We start from the raw sequence: 18,967 nt of genomic DNA on the forward strand, positions 1-18,967 counted from the left end.
CAGGGGCTTGGACTAGATGACCTCCAAAGTCCCTTCAAAGTCTGCTATTTTATTGTTCTGTATATCTGTGCTGGGAGAGAGGTTTAAAAAGTCAAGCCAGTATCCATGACCACATGACTGAACCAGAGGTGGTATTCAGCAGGTTCTGACCAGCTCTGGAGAACCATTAGAAGAAATTTTGAGTAGTTCAGAGAACCAGCAAATACCACCTCTGACTGGATATTTTAGAGTATCCTTCCCTTACCATGCCCACCAAGCCACGCCCCCAGAACTGGTAGTAAAAAAAATTGAATCCCACCACTGGACTGAACCCTCATCTCTTTTTTTTAGTGAAAAGCATTTTTTTAAAGGTGTTCTGTTCTTACAAATATCATTTTATTTTATTTTGATCCTCCTATGGATGCCCTTGCTGTACACTACACTGAAATGTACTTGACATCCATATTTGTCATAAGCCTGTGGTAACTTTCCTATGTTTGGAATTGTTCAGCTTCAAGAACACTTGACCACAGAAATTAATTGAAAGGCAAACAGAAATCTGATTTTTGATTCATGGTTGCAGTTCTATTACAAAAACTATAGGATTACAATTAGTTACCTATATAGAGACTATAGGATGAGTCCCAATGTGTGTAACTAATTATAATTAATCTAATTGGACATAACAAGATCCTCAGCGGTGTAGTGGCTAGATAAACGTCATGCCCCTATTAATTTGGATTATTGTTTTATAAAACCCAGCCAGCATGGGCAATAATCCAAAATATTTGCTGAGCCTCAGAATTCTTGTTTCTTAGAGTTTCAGCTTTGCATTGTGCAAAAGCTTATCAAATGACCTTTTCCTGTTGCTACTTTTCAGACTGAGCAAAATCTTGAGGTTCTCGTGAGAGTAAGATGGGAGGGAAATCCCATGTACACTTTAAGCTTCTTGGAGGGGAAGTAGGAGAAAAATATAATGGGGATAAATATTCCACGACTGGATTGGCTCAGCAGTATCTGTAGCATCTTGCCACTATTGTCAAAATAATGAAAGCGGTATAGCAATGTTGTGCTGCAAAGGCTACTCTTTTGAGTGGATATCACATATAGAAAAGGGGTAGAGTTTGTGTTATAACACCACTGTCACATCTCTATGAGCACTCTTGTGCCTCCCCCAGACATCACTGGACTGGCTTTTACTAATAGTGTAATCAGTAGGCAGCAGCAACATAAACATGTGGTAGGAGCAGTCATAACACAAATGGCATGAATTATGCAATGCATACCATGTGCCATCATGACTATGATGCACATGACATTATTTGTTATGCCCAGCTGTATCTTCCTCCATTATTTTCTTTTCTCCTTCTCCCATTACTTCTGGCAAATAAATGGTGACTTGCAAAAAAAAATTTTGCTTCTTAGCTAGAGCCCAAAGCTGCTGCTCTGCATAATTCAACTTCTCATTTGCAGAGCAATTCTGTAGGTTGCTTTGCTACTTGTTTACACAGCCATATGGTTTGTTCATTTCAGCTAATATGAAACAGAAGCTTCCATTGTGATTCAGATCAGGAACTTCTGGGTTGGCAGTACATCTTCCAAGGCAGATAATAGAAGTGGATATTTTTGATAGTTATATGATAACAATTGTATAATTTAAAAAAAACAAATTTGCATAGAAAAGAAGGAGAATCTTAGTTGCAATCATAGGACCAAATATCTAGATTTTTCTTTAAAAATATTTTCATTTCATGTCTGAATTTAGGAAATGTAGTATAACTACAATGGTTTGATCTACAATGGTGATACAAACAGGTTTCATGTCAGATTCAGACAAAGAACTTGACCTTGTGTATGCATTAATGTATATTCCTCCCGTTCTTGAGTTAGCCAAACAACAACAACTTGCCTATGGAGAAAATAATTACCAACTGCTATCTTTATCTTCAGTGAATGTGGATGATTGTCTAAGATGGAAGCTTTCAAGTTGCTTCAATGATAAGTCACTTAACTGCTAACTTTTCACTTGGACATTTTTTTTAAAAAAAGAGGCCTATCATTCTTCTAAACCAGGGTTGTCTAATTCGATTTCATTGAGGGCCACATAAGAGTTGTGTTTGACCTTGGAGGGCTGGGAATCAGGGGTGGGATGCTACCGGTTCGGCCTGGTTCTATAGAACCTGTAGCTGCGAAGGGCAGCTGACACCGAACCAGTTCGGTGTTTGGCCCATCCACCTGCCCAAGTCTAGGCTGTCTTTTATTCCCTGCTTTTCCCTCCTCAGTTGCTTTGCATGGCATAGCTGAGGTTGAAAAAGCAGGAAACAAGAGGATTTTCAAACGCTGGGCACCCAAGCACAGTACTTATCAGCTGTCCAGGTGGCACAGCTGATGATTTCTTGCAAACGCTGCACACATGATTGTCCCCAGTTCAGAGAACCAGCAAATCACTTCACTGCCTGGCCCGCCCACTCACTCCTTACCTGGCATGTGAGCCATCCAACTTGCCTGGTTTTGGTAAGTTGATATTTTTCCTTTTTCCCCCCTGACCATCAGCTGTTCTGTTCTGCCAGGAGATTTAGATTAGCTAGAAAGCAGGGAATCCTTGGATTTCTTGCTTTCTAGCTAATCCAAAAGCAGAGCCGAACCTTCCTTAGGACTGAAGCTTTTCAGTGCAGACTCAGGTAGTCGATTGCAAATAGATAGGTTTCTTAGTTAACCTGTGATTCTGTGAGCAACTCAATCTGCCTGCCTGCTTTGGGGTAAAAGTTGCTCTTTTTTATATAAAAAAATCAACTTTACATGCATGGTGTGTTGTGAGTTAATTTTATGAGTTTTCTTGCAAGCAAATTTTATGTGACAGACTCAGATAGCTGATTGCAGATAGATAGATCTCTAAATGAATCTGTGATTCTGTGAGCAACTCAATCTGCCTGCTGGCTTTGCTTGCTTTGGGGTAAAAATTGCTATTTTTTATATTAAAAAAAATCAATATTTACATCAATATTTATAATATTTGCATATAAGCCCTGACCACCCAGTCACATGACCACCAAGCCACACCACAAATTAGGCCATACCCACAGAACCAGTTGTTAAGAAATTTGAATCCCACCCCTGCTGGAGATGCATGGCCGGGGTGGGCATGGAAATGGTGAGTGTGACCAGTTTGACATCACTCATGTTGGGGTCACCTGTGGTGGCCAAGTGTTAAGGCAGGAGTGAGACCCATCCTCACTCTCATTATAATTTCCTTCCTTCCTTTTCTTCTTTTTCCTTCCCCCTTCCTTCTCCTTTCTTCTTCCTTCCCCTCTTTCTTTATTTTTCCTTCCTTGCCCTCTTCCCATCTTCCCTTCTTTTTCTTTTCTCTTTCTCCTTTCCTGTCCCTTCTTGCATGCTCAAATTCAAAAGAGGAAACATTTCTCCTTTTGTTTTGTTAGTTTGTTTTGATAGCCCTCTGTCAGCAAAAATGGAGCCCGAGGGGGCCGTGTGCAGCCCCCCGAGCTCCATTTTCGCTGGCAGAGACACCGCCAGCTGGTCCTTCACTGGTCCTTCACTGTTTCCCGGCTGGCCCCATGAACCAGATCTAAGCACCCTGCAGGCTGGATCCGGCCCGCAGGCCTTGAGTTTGACACCTCTGTTCTAAATGATGGGCAACCCTGCAGAAGAAAAGCTTGGTGGACAAATGGTTGGAGAATAGGAAGAGATGGATTGAGAAAAAAATAGAGCTTTCCAAACACATCTGGTAATGCCTCCCCCCGCATGCACACACACACACACACACACACACACTGGATGACTGAGAATCTCCATAGACCCTTAAGGGAATGGCAATGGTGGCTAGGGATGGCTTTGGTTACCCAATAGCCCTCTTGAAAATGAAACAGGCTAGCAAAATCTAAATCATTTAAAGCCAAATCAGGTTCCTGCCCCAGGATGCCTAATGCCCCATAGCTGTTGCAGGAGGGAAATACATCTCTTCATTATAATTAAAGATAATCTGTAGCTAGCCTCAATTTTGGGATATAAAAAGAAAGTACGTGTTCAGTGTACATGTTCTGAATTTTAAATTGGCAATGTATATTAATTAAGGTAGACTGAGCTTGCCTAGGGCAACCCATATTAGTGGATTTAGTTGCTGGGAAAGTCCAGCTTTGGAAACCCTTTTTAAGTTTAAAATATTTTATCTGATACTGCAATCATGATTGCTGGATACAAATAACATAAAATTTACAACAACAACAACAACATTGTCTATGTTTCTGTTCAAGAACTACCCAGCCACACTGGGACCAAGAAGAATAAAACAGTTCTGGAAAGAGTTTGTCTGTCTGTCTGTCTGTCACATTTTTAAAGCACTCTTTACCCTCACAAAGGAAGAAAACTGTTAACAGGAACGAGAAAATCCTAAGCCTTTCATTTTATGAAAAGGATTTAAATCTGTCCTGAAGATTAAAAGGACCTATGTCTCCAGCCAATATCCCTAGCTAGCTGGTTTGGGAGAGTTCCTTCCTTCAAGGTAAAGAGACTCATGGTTCAGGGGATGATTGCACTGAATATGGAACTCTAGTAAGACTGCATACACTGATGCAAAAATTAAAATCATTTGGTTCAGTATCAGCAGATTGTGAACTGTTAAGACCAACTGTCGTCCATGATGGGCCAGCACTTAAGGCCAGTTTTTGGTTTGATAAAATGTGGAAAAGCGTGTTATCAATTTGCTGAACATAATCCTATGTTTGTATATTGTCTTGTTTTGCTCTGCTTATTTTCTAGTATAATTTGACTTAGTTTTGTAGCCTGATTTGTTACAGCATATGTGCTACATGCAAACATTTTTAACCCAAGCTGAATTTGGGTAGGAAACGACGCCTCCCCCTTGTCTCCAAAATAAAAATAGTAAAACATATAGCTACATAAAACTCCTCAGCAGAAACAGTGACAAATACACAATGTGCTAATTTGGGACAGAAGTTACAGCGCTTGGGAAAACAAAGGAAGTATTTCAAAGTAGGACAAAGATAAGATGGATGGTAGGATTTTTCAAGCTTGTCAGCTTTAAGATATGTGGACTTCCCCAGCTAGCTTTTGATAAAATTCAGTTAAGTAATTTGGGGAAAGGAAGTTCAAACCATTCATAGAACTCCACTATAAAAAGGTCATAAGTAAACATGACCACTGCAAGGAATGGAAACACCAAAATAGAAAATTCACTTTCCTAGGTCACGGGTCACTCAAAGTGGTGAATACAGCTCAGAAATAAAATGAGGGATTGCACCAGGTCACACCCCAATGATGAAGATGAGGCAAATATGGAAAAGGACGAACATCAGCCTGGCAACCAAATGCAGGTTAGTCTGTTCTATTATGCTCCCCATAGTTACCTGTTGTAAAAGTTGGACCTTAAAAAAGCAAGACAGGAAGAAAATCAACTCATTTGAGCCATGGTACTGGACAAGGCACCTGCACAATCCTTGAACAGCAAAGATGACCAACAAGCAAATGCTGAAGTACATAATCCCAGACATGTCACTGGAAGGAAAAATCACAAAACTATGTCTCACTTATTTTGGCCATGTTGTGCGGGGAATCCACTAGAGAAAGCAATTATGTTAGGAAGAATTAGTGGCGAAAGAAAACCAGGCCACCAAAGAACACAGTGGCTAGACACCATCAAAGCTGACACCAGCCAGAGCACAGAACAACTCAAAGAAGTAGATTGGAAGATTGGAAGAAGTAAGATTGGAAGAAGTAGACTGGGCCCATAGAATCACCAAGAATCGAACATGGGTGAATAGATGACATCATCATCATCAGAGGCTAAGAGAAAAAATATATTTCTCATATCTAGATAACCAAGATAATGTTTCTGCTAAAAAAACAAGAATTTTAAACTTTAGCAGGATTTTAAAAAAAAACATAGCTAACATATCAGGGCTCATAAAATGAACAAAAGATGGGAAGTTCATTCCCCGCCCCCAACTATCCACACCCAGACCTGCCCCAGTTTTGCCCTCTCTTGTACAGATTCACTGGTGGTCTACAGCTGCTTTAAAACTCCCTCATGGTTCATTTATCAAATTAATTGCTGAGATTATGATTTTTATTTCTGGGAAAAACAAATAAAATAGCCTTTGTGAACACCTCAAGTAACATCTGTTTTTATTGACAAACTTATTTATTACTTTCCTGGGACTTATATGCCACACCCATCCAACTGGAATGTAAATAGTTTACATTCCCTTTGATAGTAAAAGCATTAAAATACAATAACATTATGAAAAATGAAATACTTAAAACAACAACGACTGAATCCTGGCATTCTCTCACCAACCCCAACAGTTCTCCTAACGTGTATGCTTTATTGGGAAATAAAAAGGGGAAAAATGATAAGAAGGACACATATTCTATTGTACCATCTCCTGGCACTGTAATGTTGAAGCATGTGACTTGGAAGATCAGCCCTTCCTTTGCCTCCTCCTTTGTGGGGAGAGAGAAATGAATGTGTCAGCCCTTTGAGATAGGTCAGATCAGGAAACAGACAACACAAGGGTTAGAGGAAAGTTACTTTATTTTGTAAAATATAAGAACAGAATTGAAAATCTGCCAAACAAGCACAAAATGAATTTTCTAAAGATTTTCTCTTCTCTTCCCCTTTCCCAAGACTGAGTTGAAACATTTGTAACACTTCTTGTGCATTTTCGGAGTGAAGTTTCTTCCTTTAGGTTCCTTCCCTTTTCTGAATATGTGCACCTAAGATTGCCGTAGGAAGGAGATTATTATTTGGTATGGGATAGAATATTGATGTATTTGCATGGTACACAGTGTGGAAAGGGAATTTCACGAAGACAGTAGTGTCACAAAAACAGGGAGAGCGGCTTTTTCCTCAAATAAATCATAACAATGGACCTCAATGGGAGCAAAGAAGGGGAAATGACCTGCCCCTTTCTTGACTAGAACATGAGAATGAAAACACTGAATTCATGGCTACCTTTAACGGGCTGGCTATTCCCTTAAAAAACACAGCCCTGAAGGGGAACCCATTGTCACCATTCTTATAGGAGGGGAAAAAAAATACAATTGCTTAGTTGACACTGGAGCCACCTCCTCATTAATTACTGAACCACCATATAAAGCTTCAGTGGCTGAAGGGGCTCCTGATAGCATAATGGGGGGGGGGGGGGAATAACCCCTGTAGAATTTACCCACAAGGACCTTTCACCATTCCTTTCCTTTCACCATTCCTTCACTGTTTGCCCCCAGTCCCCACTATCCCTACTAGGAAGGGATCTCCTATGTAAAATGGGAGCTACCATAACATGTGGCAAACAGGGGCTGCAATTGGAGATCCCAGGAAAAGGCACACACAAGACAATCATGCTGATAACTAGCAACACAGGGCTTCATGAAGTTTAAAAAGCCTGCCACCCTCCTTATGGGGCTGGGATGCATCAGAAGTGGGACTACTTAAAGGAGCAACACCTGTTACTATCCAAGTGAAACACGGACCAAGGAGTCTAACACGCGCACGAGTCACATTGGCCGCCCCCCGATACCCTACAAGGCCTAGATTCTCATTCCCTTTGCTTTGATGGGGGCGGGGGGGTAGGGTTCTCTCTTCTTATCTTACAGCCCTGTAAAAGAGACTACAGACCCTCTGGACCCAGAGTGCGCTGACACAGACCTTACCCCTGGAAGGAGCCCTGCATCCATATAAGCCAGGAGATTGGTGTGGATCAAGTTCTTCACCAGAACCTCACCTTTACAACCCAGGTGGAAAGGACCCTACCAAGTCTTACTAACTACACACACCGCCATAAAGGTTGCAGAACGAGACTCTTGGATACATTGGACACAAGCAAAGCCAGCAGTCATAGACCATAGCCAAACTTCACCACAATCAATCCCACCCATCAAACTCAAGAAAAATCTGGACACAGATCAATGCACGCTTACAGCATTCTTCAACACCACTGAACCACACAACTGTGAGGAACCAAGTGCAAACGTTGAATTACACAAAACTGGACTCCCAGGTATTGAGTTATAAAATTCTATTTTTAAAAATAAATTTTCTCTCACCTTCTCCATTTTTTTTCTTCTTTTTCCCTTTTTTAACAAGGAAGAGACTTTAGCCATACCTTTTAGTAATTTTTGAGACTTGACCTATACCTTTTTTTTAACATTGTTACCCTTTTTTTACATTGTACAAAAAAAAAGGGGGGGGGGAGAAAAGGAATCTAGCAATGGGAAACATGAAATGCAATATATACTATGTATTATTATCTGTAAACAATTGTAACACTTGTAACACAAGCAACTGCGTTCCTGGAACCAAAGCTTATCCCAGAGAAAGGAAACGTATGGGAATATTTAGCAAGGGAAATATTCAACACCACTAACTTTTGCTTAGCAGGAGGGAAATCAGTCAAGGACATCTTAACCACATGCCTAATGATGTTATGTGGTCTAGTTGCCAACCATACCACATAATATCATTAACTACACCACATTTAGAAACCTTCCTGACTCCTACAAAAGCATTTTTAGCTGGGGCCATTCTACAAAAACCAAAGACCACACCATGTACACCCTACACGTTGCTGCAGTAACCATCTCTGAGAGATGCTTTAATGTCACTGGGTGCAGAATACCTAGGGTCCAGAATGCACCAGCCTTAGCAACACAGAACTAAAATGCAATTACACAGAGACCATATCATTCTCATATAGTTACCTGAAGCTCCCACCAGGGTGTTTTTTTCTTTTGTGGCTTAAAAGCCTACTCATACCTTCCTGCAAATGCCACCAACGGCCCTTGCACCTTGGGAAGGTTAATCATGCTTATGCAATCCTTACAGAGACAGCACAGGAGAGCCTTCCAAACCCTAGACTCAGACTGTGATTCCAAAGTCTCCCTTCTCACCAAAGCAGAATACATCTCATTGGCAATATCCCTAGTGGGGGTACCTGGATTGGCAGTGCGAAATTCTAGAAAATCGAATAGCCTAGCATGTACCCTAGCAAAAGGCTTGAATTCGACCTCCCATGCCCTGGATGCCCTTAACAGAGAACTGAGAGAGGTCAGAGAAGCCACCCTGGAGAATAGGGCAGCAATAGACTTCCTCCTCTTGAAGCATAATTATGGCTACGAAACATTCCACAGGATGTGTTGCTTCAACCTAGACGAAGCCTCAGGACTTGTAAAGAGGGACATCCACCACCTGAAAGAGCTAGCTCAAAATATTGGTCATGAGCAATCATTCATAGACTTTTCATGGCTCTTCTCGTGGATACCAGATTTCCATTGGCTCAAAATCCTTACAATAACCATAGTCACTATTTGTGTCTTTGGAGCCCTCATGTGTTGCCTCTGTCGATGCATACCATCCTGCCTTAGCTGCCTAAAGGCCTGTATCCCCTCTCAGAAGAGAAAATTGAAGGGGAGACAGGCGGCCATGATGATGATCCAGATTGATAACGAATACCAAGTATACCCAGACACTCAATCAGAGACTGCCCTCTTAAAAAAATAAATAAATAAAGTATTGTGGAAAGGGAACTTCACGAAGACAGTAGTGTCACAAAAACAGGAAAAGCCCAAGGGGAACATCAGGTCAGCCAGAAAACAAATTTACATAGGAAAAGGAATCAAATAAAAAAGGTATTAAAGAATCCCTATAGACAAAAGCCTAAGTAATTAAGAAAACTAGACAAATAAGAAAAGGAAACAAAAAGATAATTTAGAAAACCCTTACAAACACAGGTCATACCAAATAAGCAAAACAAACAGACAAAAGACACAAAATATAAATTACAAAAGGGACAGACAGGAGATTGCCACAAAACAAATATGAAAAACTATCTTAGAGCTAAAAGAGATTAGAGAAAACCAATAATACAATCTAGCCACCCCGCAGAGTTTGCCTTCCACACCCCGCAGAGTTTGCTCTCCGGTGGGAATAAAGACAAACTCAAACAGGATTTGAAACATTAAGCATAAATACAAACATTCACACAAAATCAACTTACAAAGGGAGAAAAGGGTATAAAAAACCAGGGACTTACCATAAGAAGCTAGCTAGCCCAGGAACGCAGACTTCTCGCTGTCCCCCGCCTTCCTGAAAAATAAAAAGATCCAGCTTTCAAGCAGTTGTCCGTATCCTTCCGCCGGAGCTCTCCCAGCGGGAAAATCGAATCCTCAAAGGAAAGGCATTTTGACACCTTTCAACAGGATAGGACATTGTATGTGAAAATCTTATATTTCTCAGCAATGCCAGCTTAGGGTAATCAGTTGGATATATTAATTGTTGAAAAGAATATTTTGATACATTAAGATGTTTAAAATTTTACACTAAATACAAGGTTAATACATTATGTGTAATATAGGTATGTGTAATCAGCTTAGAGGGAAATTATTAATGCCATTTCAGAGAACTCTGTCAGTGCCTTTATTAATGTCCTGGATGAAATGATTGACAGGATGACTATTAAACCTGAAAATGACACCAAACTAGGAGAGGCTTACATGTTGGAAGACAAAGAGAAGATCCCAAAAGATCTAACTAGGCTTCAACTGCAGGCTGATACAACAGGATGAAAACTAAGAAGGAAATGTAAATGCTGCATGTGGGGATAAATAAAAGGTGCAAGGATTGGAGAATGAGTGGTCACTAAGCAAGGACTACCCACGTAAGAGAAAAGGATCTGGATGTTCCAACCAATCAAAGACTGAATATAAGCCAACAATGTAGCTTCTAAACAGGCAAATGTTATTTGGAGATGTATTAACAAGAAATGAGAGGAAGTAGGAAGTAATTATTCCACTCTTTTTTTGTCTTGGTCAGAATCCACTTGGAATACCATATTCGCTTCTAACCATCACAATATACATATACATATACATATACATATACATATACATATACATATACATATATATATATATATATATATATATATATATATACAGACACACACACACACACACACACACACACACACACACATATATATATATGTATATGTATATGTATATATATATATATATATGTATATTTGTTTTCTGAGGTTCTCGGGGTATTTATATGTAGATCTTTGGTTGTTCGGGTTTTCTCCCGCGTAAGATTTGAAGTATCTAGGCAACGTTTCGATGAAGTCTCATTCATCATCTTCAGGCTTCTGTCTCCAGCTCTGTGCTTCTCAGAGTAATGGAGATTGCAGCTGCTTCCTCCTTTTAACTGCCAGTGGGGTGGAACTTGATTGGGTGGGGGCTTGGCTGTGTTCTGATTGGGTGGGGGTGTGTTCTCATTGGTAGGGGGTTTGGCTGTGTTCTGATTGGTTGGGGGTTAGCCATGTTCTGATTGGTTGGAGGCGTGTTCTGTTCAGGAGGGGCTTGGTTGTGCTCAGGTTAGTTTTAGTTGCTGGGGATTTGAGCTGGAGAGTTGTGATCTTGCTGTTTGGCTTCTAGTTCGTGGTCCTGCTGCATCTTCATAGTGGGTGTTGGTTTGCTTCATGTATGGCTCAGAGGGGTTTGAAGTGGGTAGTGATGCAGCTGCAGTGCAGCTTCTGGTCCATGGTCGTTTCTCATTTTCTGAATGGGTGGGAGTCTGTTTTCTACATGGAAGTGTGGTGGTGGCATCTTGTGTGGCTCTCATGGGTGTGGGTCCAGTGTCCTTCTTCATGTTAGGTACTCGTCTGTTCATGAGGGCGGGTTTCCAAATGGCTGGAAGGCGGGAGGTGTCATCTCGTTTGTTCATGCTGTGTGGGCGTTTTTCTATCTCTATGGCTTCTCTGATAATTCTGCTGTTGAAGTGTTCGGTTTTGGCGATAGTTCTGGTATTTTTAAAATCAATTTCATGTCCTGTGGCTTTGAGGTGTTGGACCAGGGAAGAGGTCGTTTCTTCTTTTTTGATTGAGTTCTTATGTTCTTCAATGCGTGCGCTTATTCTTCTGTTAGTTTGTCCAATGTATGTGTTAGGGCAGGCTGTGCAGGGGATTTCGTATACTCCTTGGTTTTCTAATTCGATTTTGTCTTTGGGGTTTCTTAGGATGGTGGATATTTTTTTTTGTTTGTGCAGAATGCTGTTTTGATGTTGTGTTTTTGGAGGATCTTGCTAATTTTGTCTGTAGTGCCTTTTATATATGGGAGGAGGGCTTTTCCGTTTTCTTGTTCTCTGTCTTGGATTTTGGTTGGGGCTTCTTTTTGGATTAGGTGGGTAATCTTCTTTCTTTGGAATCCATTGGCTGTAAGTACGTTGGTGAGAGTGTGTAGTTCGGTTTTTGGTGTTGTTCATCGGCTAAGCATTTTGTTCTGGAGATGAGTGTCTTGGCTACGGAATTGATCTGTGCTGGGTGGTGGTGTGAGAGTGCATGTAGATAGCGGTTAGTATGTGTTTTCTTCTGGTAGATGGTGTGTCCTAGGGAGCCATCGGATCTTTTGTATACCAAGACATCTAGGAAGGGAAGTTGATTGTTGGCTTCTGTTTCCATGGTGAATTGTATTTTGGGGTGTAGACTGTTGAGGTATGTGAGGAAGTTGTTCAGTTTTTCTTTCCCGTGTGGCCAGATTATGAAGGTGTCATCTACGTATCTGAGCCAGAGTTTGGGTTTGTGGTCGTATTTTTCTAGAGCTTGTGTTTCAAAGTGTTCCATGTAGAGGTTTGCGATGACAGGTGAGAGGGGTGATCCCATAAGGTGCTCCTTCTATTTGTTTGTATTTTTGTCCATTGTAGGTGAAGTAAGTATTGGATAGGCAGTGGTTGGTTAGATCTAGGATGTGCTTGGGGGTTGTATTTGTTTTGGATGGCTGTCAAGGCTTCTTTTATTGGCACTTGGGTGAAGAGGGATGTGACATCGAAGCTTACTAGTAGGTCGCTAGGTTGTAAGTTTTGTTTCTTTATGATCTCGATGAACTGGAATGAGTTTCTTACGTGTGAGTTGATGGATTCTGCATAGGGTTGTAGTTGTTTGGCAAGAAATTTGGCCAGGTTTTGTAGAGGTGAGCCTATGGAGCTGACTATTGGTCTGAGTGGGGTTCCTTCTTTGTGTATTTTGGGGAGACCATAAAGCTTGGGGCATCTGGATGATTTTTCTCTGGGTATGATTCCTTGCTGGATTTCTTCACTGATGGGGAGGCTTTTATTTTGGATTTGGTAGTTTTTCTAGGTAGGTGGTGGGGTCTGTCTTTAGGGGTTTGTATGTGGGGTCTTGGAGTAGGTTGGTTAGCTTGGTTTGGTAGTCGGATGTGTTCATTACCACTGTCGCATTGCCCTTGTCTGCTGGTAGGATTATTATGCTGGTGTCTTCTTTCAGGTTAAGTAGTGCAGTTTGTTCTTCTTTGGATAAGTTGCTTTTGGGTGGTTTGCTAGTGCAGAGGATGTTGGTGATTTCGAGTCTGATTCTGTTAGCATCATCAGGGTTGGTTTTGGTCAGGCTGGTTTCAACTCCACATATGATGGTTTCTGTGGGGATGTGTTTGGGAGCGACAGCAAAGTTGAATCCTTTTGAGAGGATCTTGGTTTCAGCTTCAGTGAGGATCTTGTCTGAGATGTTGTGCACTGTTTGTTTCATGTGTGGCTGTGGGGGAAGAGTTGGTTTCTGGCATTGTTGTAGTTTCCTGAGTTTGTTGGTCTGTGTGTCTGTCTTGAGGATGGTCTGTGTTTCGGCTCTCCAGACAGCGAGTTGTTTGGATTTGTCCCAAAGTAGAGGGTGAATCTTGTTGCTGAGTTTGAGGTGGAGTGTGAGGAGATCTTTGTTGATTTGGTCTAGGAGAAACCTTTTTGTGTGAAGTTCATTTCTAATTAGGGCCAGTTCTGTTCTTTTAAGGATGCGTTTGGTGGCTGCTCTGTTGGTGTGGAATTTCAATTGGAAGCTTGTGGGAATTAAATTTTGATCTCGGCAGTTGCATAGGAATGCAAGGTCACATAAAATGGAGGCTCTTTGGACTTCAAGTTTTTCATAAGTCCTGGTCAGATGGTGGGTTTCCTCCCGTAGAGGTGCAATATTTGTTTTCTGAGGTTCTCGGGTATTTATATGTAGATCTTTGGTTGTTCGGGTTTTCTCCGCGTAAGATTTGAAGTATCTAGGCAACGTTTCGATGAAGTCTCATTCATCATCTTCAGGCTTCTGTCTCCAGCTCTGTGCTTCTCAGAGTAATGGAGATTGCAGCTGCTTCCTCCTTTTAACTGCCAGTGGGGGTGGAACTTGATTGGGTGGGGGCTTGGCTGTGTTCTGATTGGGTGGGGGTGTGTTCTCATTGGTAGGGGGTTTGGCTGTGTTCTGATTGGTTGGGGGGTTAGCCGTGTTCTGATTGGTTGGAGGCGTGTTCTGTTCAGGAGGGGGCTTGGTTGTGCTCAGGTTAGTTTTAGTTGCTGGGGGATTTGAGCTCGAACAACCAAAGATCTACATATAAATACCCGCGAGAACCTCAGAAAACAAATATTGCACCTCTACGGGGAGGAAACCCACCATCTGACCAGGACTTATGAAAAACTTGAAGTCCAAAGAGCCTCCATTTTATGTGACCTTGCATTCCTATGCAACTGCCGAGATCAAAATTTAATTCCCACAAGCTTCCAATTGAAATTCCACACCAACAGAGCAGCCACCAAACGCATCCTTAAAAGAACAGAACTGGCCCTAATTAGAAATGAACTTCACACAAAAAGGTTTCTCCTAGACCAAATCAACAAAGATCTCCTCACACTCCACCTCAAACTCAGCAACAAGATTCACCCTCTACTTTGGGACAAATCCAAACAACTCGCTGTCTGGAGAGCCGAAACACAGACCATCCTCAAGACAGACACACAGACCAACAAACTCAGGAAACTACAACAATGCCAGAAACCAACTCTTCCCCCCACAGCCACACATGAAACAAACAGTGCACAACATCTCAGACAAGATCCTCACTGAAGCTGAAACCAAGATCCTCTCAAAAGGATTCAACTTTGCTGTCGCTCCCAAACACATCCCCACAGAAACCATCATATGTGGAGTTGAAACCAGCCTGACCAAAACCAACCCTGATGATGCTAACAAAATCAGACTCGAAATCACCAACATCCTCTGCACTAGCAAACCACCCAAAAGCAACTTATCCAAAGAAGAACAAACTGCACTACTTAACCTGAAAGAAGACACCAGCATAATAATCCTACCAGCAGACAAGGGCAATGCGACAGTGGTAATGAACACATCCGACTACCAAACCAAGCTAACCAACCTACTCCAAGACCCCACATACAAACCCCTAAAGACAGACCCCACCACCTACCTAGAAAAAACTACCAAATCCAAAATAAAAGCCTCCCCATCAGTGAAGAAATCCAGCAAGGAATCATACCCAGAGAAAAATCATCCAGATGCCCCAAGCTTTATGGTCTCCCCAAAATACACAAAGAAGGAACCCCACTCAGACCAATAGTCAGCTCCATAGGCTCACCTCTACAAAACCTGGCCAAATTTCTTGCCAAACAACTACAACCCTATGCAGAATCCATCAACTCACACGTAAGAAACTCATTCCAGTTCATCGAGATCATAAAGAAACAAAACTTACAACCTAGCGACCTACTAGTAAGCTTCGATGTCACATCCCTCTTCACCCAAGTGCCAATAAAAGAAGCCTTGACAGCCATCCAAAACAAATACAACCCCCAAGCACATCCTAGATCTAACCAACCACTGCCTATCCAATACTTACTTCACCTACAATGGACAAAAATACAAACAAATAGAAGGAGCACCTATGGGATCACCCTCTCACCTGTCATCGCAAACCTCTACATGGAACACTTTGAAACACAAGCTCTAGAAAAATACGACCACAAACCCAAACTCTGGCTCAGATACGTAGATGACACCTTCATAATCTGGCCACACGGGAAAGAAAAACTGAACAACTTCCTCACATACCTCAACAGTCTACACCCCAAAATACAATTCACCATGGAAACAGAAGCCAACAATCAACTTCCCTTCCTAGATGCCTTGGTATACAAAAGATCCGATGGCTCCCTAGGACACACCATCTACCAGAAGAAAACACATACTAACCGCTATCTACATGCACTCTCACACCACCACCCAGCACAGATCAATTCCGTAGCCAAGACACTCATCTCCAGAACAAAATGCTTAGCCGATGAACAACACCAAAAAACCGAACTACACACTCTCACCAACGTACTTACAGCCAATGGATTCCAAAGAAAGAAGATTACCCACCTAATCCAAAAAGAAGCCCCAACCAAAATCCAAGACAGAGAACAAGAAAACGGAAAAGCCCTCCTCCCATATATAAAAGGCACTACAGACAAAATTAGCAAGATCCTCCAAAAACACAACATCAAAACAGCATTCTGCACAAACAAAAAAATATCCACCATCCTAAGAAACCCCAAAGACAAAATCGAATTAGAAAACCAAGGAGTATACGAAATCCCCTGCACAGCCTGCCCTAACACATACATTGGACAAACTAACAGAAGAATAAGCGCACGCATTGAAGAACATAAGAACTCAATCAAAAAAGAAGAAACGACCTCTTCCCTGGTCCAACACCTCAAAGCCACAGGACATGAAATTGATTTTAAAAATACCAGAACTATCGCCAAAACCGAACACTTCAACAGCAGAATTATCAGAGAAGCCATAGAGATAGAAAAACGCCCACACAGCATGAACAAACGAGATGACACCTCCCGCCTTCCAGCCATTTGGAAACCCGCCCTCATGAACAGACGAGTACCTAACATGAAGAAGGACACTGGACCCACACCCATGAGAGCCACACAAGATGCCACCACCACACTTCCATGTAGAAAACAGACTCCCACCCATTCAGAAAATGAGAAACGACCATGGACCAGAAGCTGCACTGCAGCTGCATCACTACCCACTTCAAACCCCTCTGAGCCATACATGAAGCAAACCAACACCCACTATGAAGATGCAGCAGGACCACGAACTAGAAGCCAAACAGCAAGATCACAACTCTCCAGCTCAAATCCCCCAGCAACTAAAACTAACCTGAGCACAACCAAGCCCCCTCCTGAACAGAACACGCCTCCAACCAATCAGAACATGGCTAACCCCCCAACCAATCAGAACACAGCCAAACCCCCTACCAATGAGAACACACCCCCACCCAATCAGAACACAGCCAAGCCCCCACCCAATCAAGTTCCACCCCACTGGCAGTTAAAAGGAGGAAGCAGCTGCAATCTCCATTACTCTGAGAAGCACAGAGCTGGAGACAGAAGCCTGAAGATGATGAATGAGACTTCATCGAAACGTTGCCTAGATACTTCAAATCTTACGCGGGAGAAAACCCGAACAACCAAAGATCTACATATATGTATATGTATATATATATATATATGTATATATATATATATTTGTTTTCTTAAGTTTTCGCGGGTACTTACATGTATGGTATTCAGTTTTGTTCGGGTATTTTTCCACATCATTATAGTTGTGCTTTTAAAGTTGTACCACCGTTTCGGCAGAATCTCATCTGCCATCATCAGGCTTCTGTATTGTGTTTGTCTGTGAGTGAGACTTTCACAGCCGTTTTAGTTTTAAATTTGGGGCTAGCCTACTGTTGTGCCAGAATGGTTTTTTCTTCATCCTGATTGGTTGTGTTTATTGGTCTTGGAGTTTGCTGTGTTCTGCTTGATTGGTGTTTCTAATATCTTCTGTCTGTTTTGTAGCTTTTTTTGTCTTGATTGGCTGGCAACATTGTGTTCCTGTATTGGAGGCTTTTAGTGCGGCTTGGCTCCGAATAAATGGATGGCTATCATTTATTAGGAAGCTAGGTTTCATCTGGGTGCCTGGTTGGAGTGTGTTTGAGCTGGAGGTATCAGGGGGGATCTGTTTGTGTCCAGGTGTTTGCCTGGCTTGTGGTGTGGAGATTTTTTTGTTTGTGAGTGCAGGCTTCCAAATAATTGACAGTCTGATGGAATCATCTCTTCTATTCATGCTGATTCCACCAGACTGTAAGATTAAGACTATCTTGGTGACGTTTCGGTGAGGTCGCACTCACCATCCTCAGGCTGGTGCTTTCAGCTTCAAGCAGTGTGTGATCGGAGCTGCCGTCTCTCTATAAATACTGGTGGGGTGGTGTTGGGGTGCTGGGCTGGTTGGCTGCACTTCTGCCTCTTGATTGGTTGATGGAGTTGATGTTGGTATAATGGGCTGTGTGATGGCCTTGTGAGTTTTGTTGTGGAGATATCCTTACATGTATGGTATACAGCTTTGTTCGGGTATTTTCCCACGTCATTGTAGTTGTGCTTTTAAAGTTGTAGCAACGTTTCTGCAGAATCTCATCAGGCTTCTGTATTGTGTTCGTCTGTTGAATTTATATATATATTGTGGAGTATATATATATGGAACCTAGAGCCAATTTAGAGCACGTCTACCAAGCTGGTAAGGCAGCTGGTTCCGTTTAGTCTGCAGAAAAGAAAAGTGAGCAGAGAGAGATACGACAGCAGTCTTCGATATTTAACAATATTGTTAAATTACAGTTTTCCTTTTCCTTCTTTGAAATTTAAAAAAAAAAGCATGATGGTTTAAAAGCAGCGAAGCTACCTAACGTGAAAATACATCTCGAAATATTGCACAGCGAAATCTTGACAAGGTAAAAGCAAGCAGGGAAACCTTCGCTTTCTTACATTTGCCTTCTTCTGATTGGCCAGAGCTGCCACCCGCGATCGCCTTGACTTCTCCGTCACATCGGCCCTTCAGACCCAGATCTCCGGCAGCGATTGAGGTTTTTTTCTCCCTCTGTGCACCACGAGGGGGAGCTGTGCTTCTGCTCCGCGACCGCAAAGCTCCGGAAGACTCTTGCCTCGGTAACACTGTAGAATTGTTCTCTCCCGCTCGTTACGGCAGGAAGAGGCGGAGATTTGAAGAACAAGCCTCCCTATTAGTGGTAATTCTTGAGGTTACCCAATAGGAGAAGCCCTTGCTTGAATGTGGGCCGT

General features: G+C 42.0%; 1 long non-coding RNA gene across 2 annotated transcripts; it reads right to left on the minus strand.

Moving 5' to 3' along the window:
• Positions 1–6,277: 6,277 nt before the first annotated feature.
• LOC148127618 (uncharacterized) lies at positions 6,278–18,849 on the minus strand. Of its 2 annotated transcripts, none has more exons than XR_015743777.1 (3): positions 18,656–18,849; positions 10,044–10,096; positions 6,278–6,729 (listed from the first exon to the last, which is right to left on the minus strand). It is a non-coding gene; the product is annotated as an uncharacterized LOC148127618 (long non-coding RNA). The 2 variants fall into 2 exon arrangements; XR_015743779.1 differs by having other exon boundaries at positions 10,044–10,199.
• Between the last annotated feature and the right edge of the window lie 118 nt (positions 18,850–18,967).

Source organism: Pseudonaja textilis, chromosome 1 (assembly GCF_049901715.1).
Source record: "Pseudonaja textilis isolate UNSWEBS1 chromosome 1, rPseTex1.2, whole genome shotgun sequence".
In the NCBI taxonomy this organism is placed as follows: Eukaryota; Metazoa; Chordata; class Lepidosauria; order Squamata; family Elapidae; genus Pseudonaja; species Pseudonaja textilis.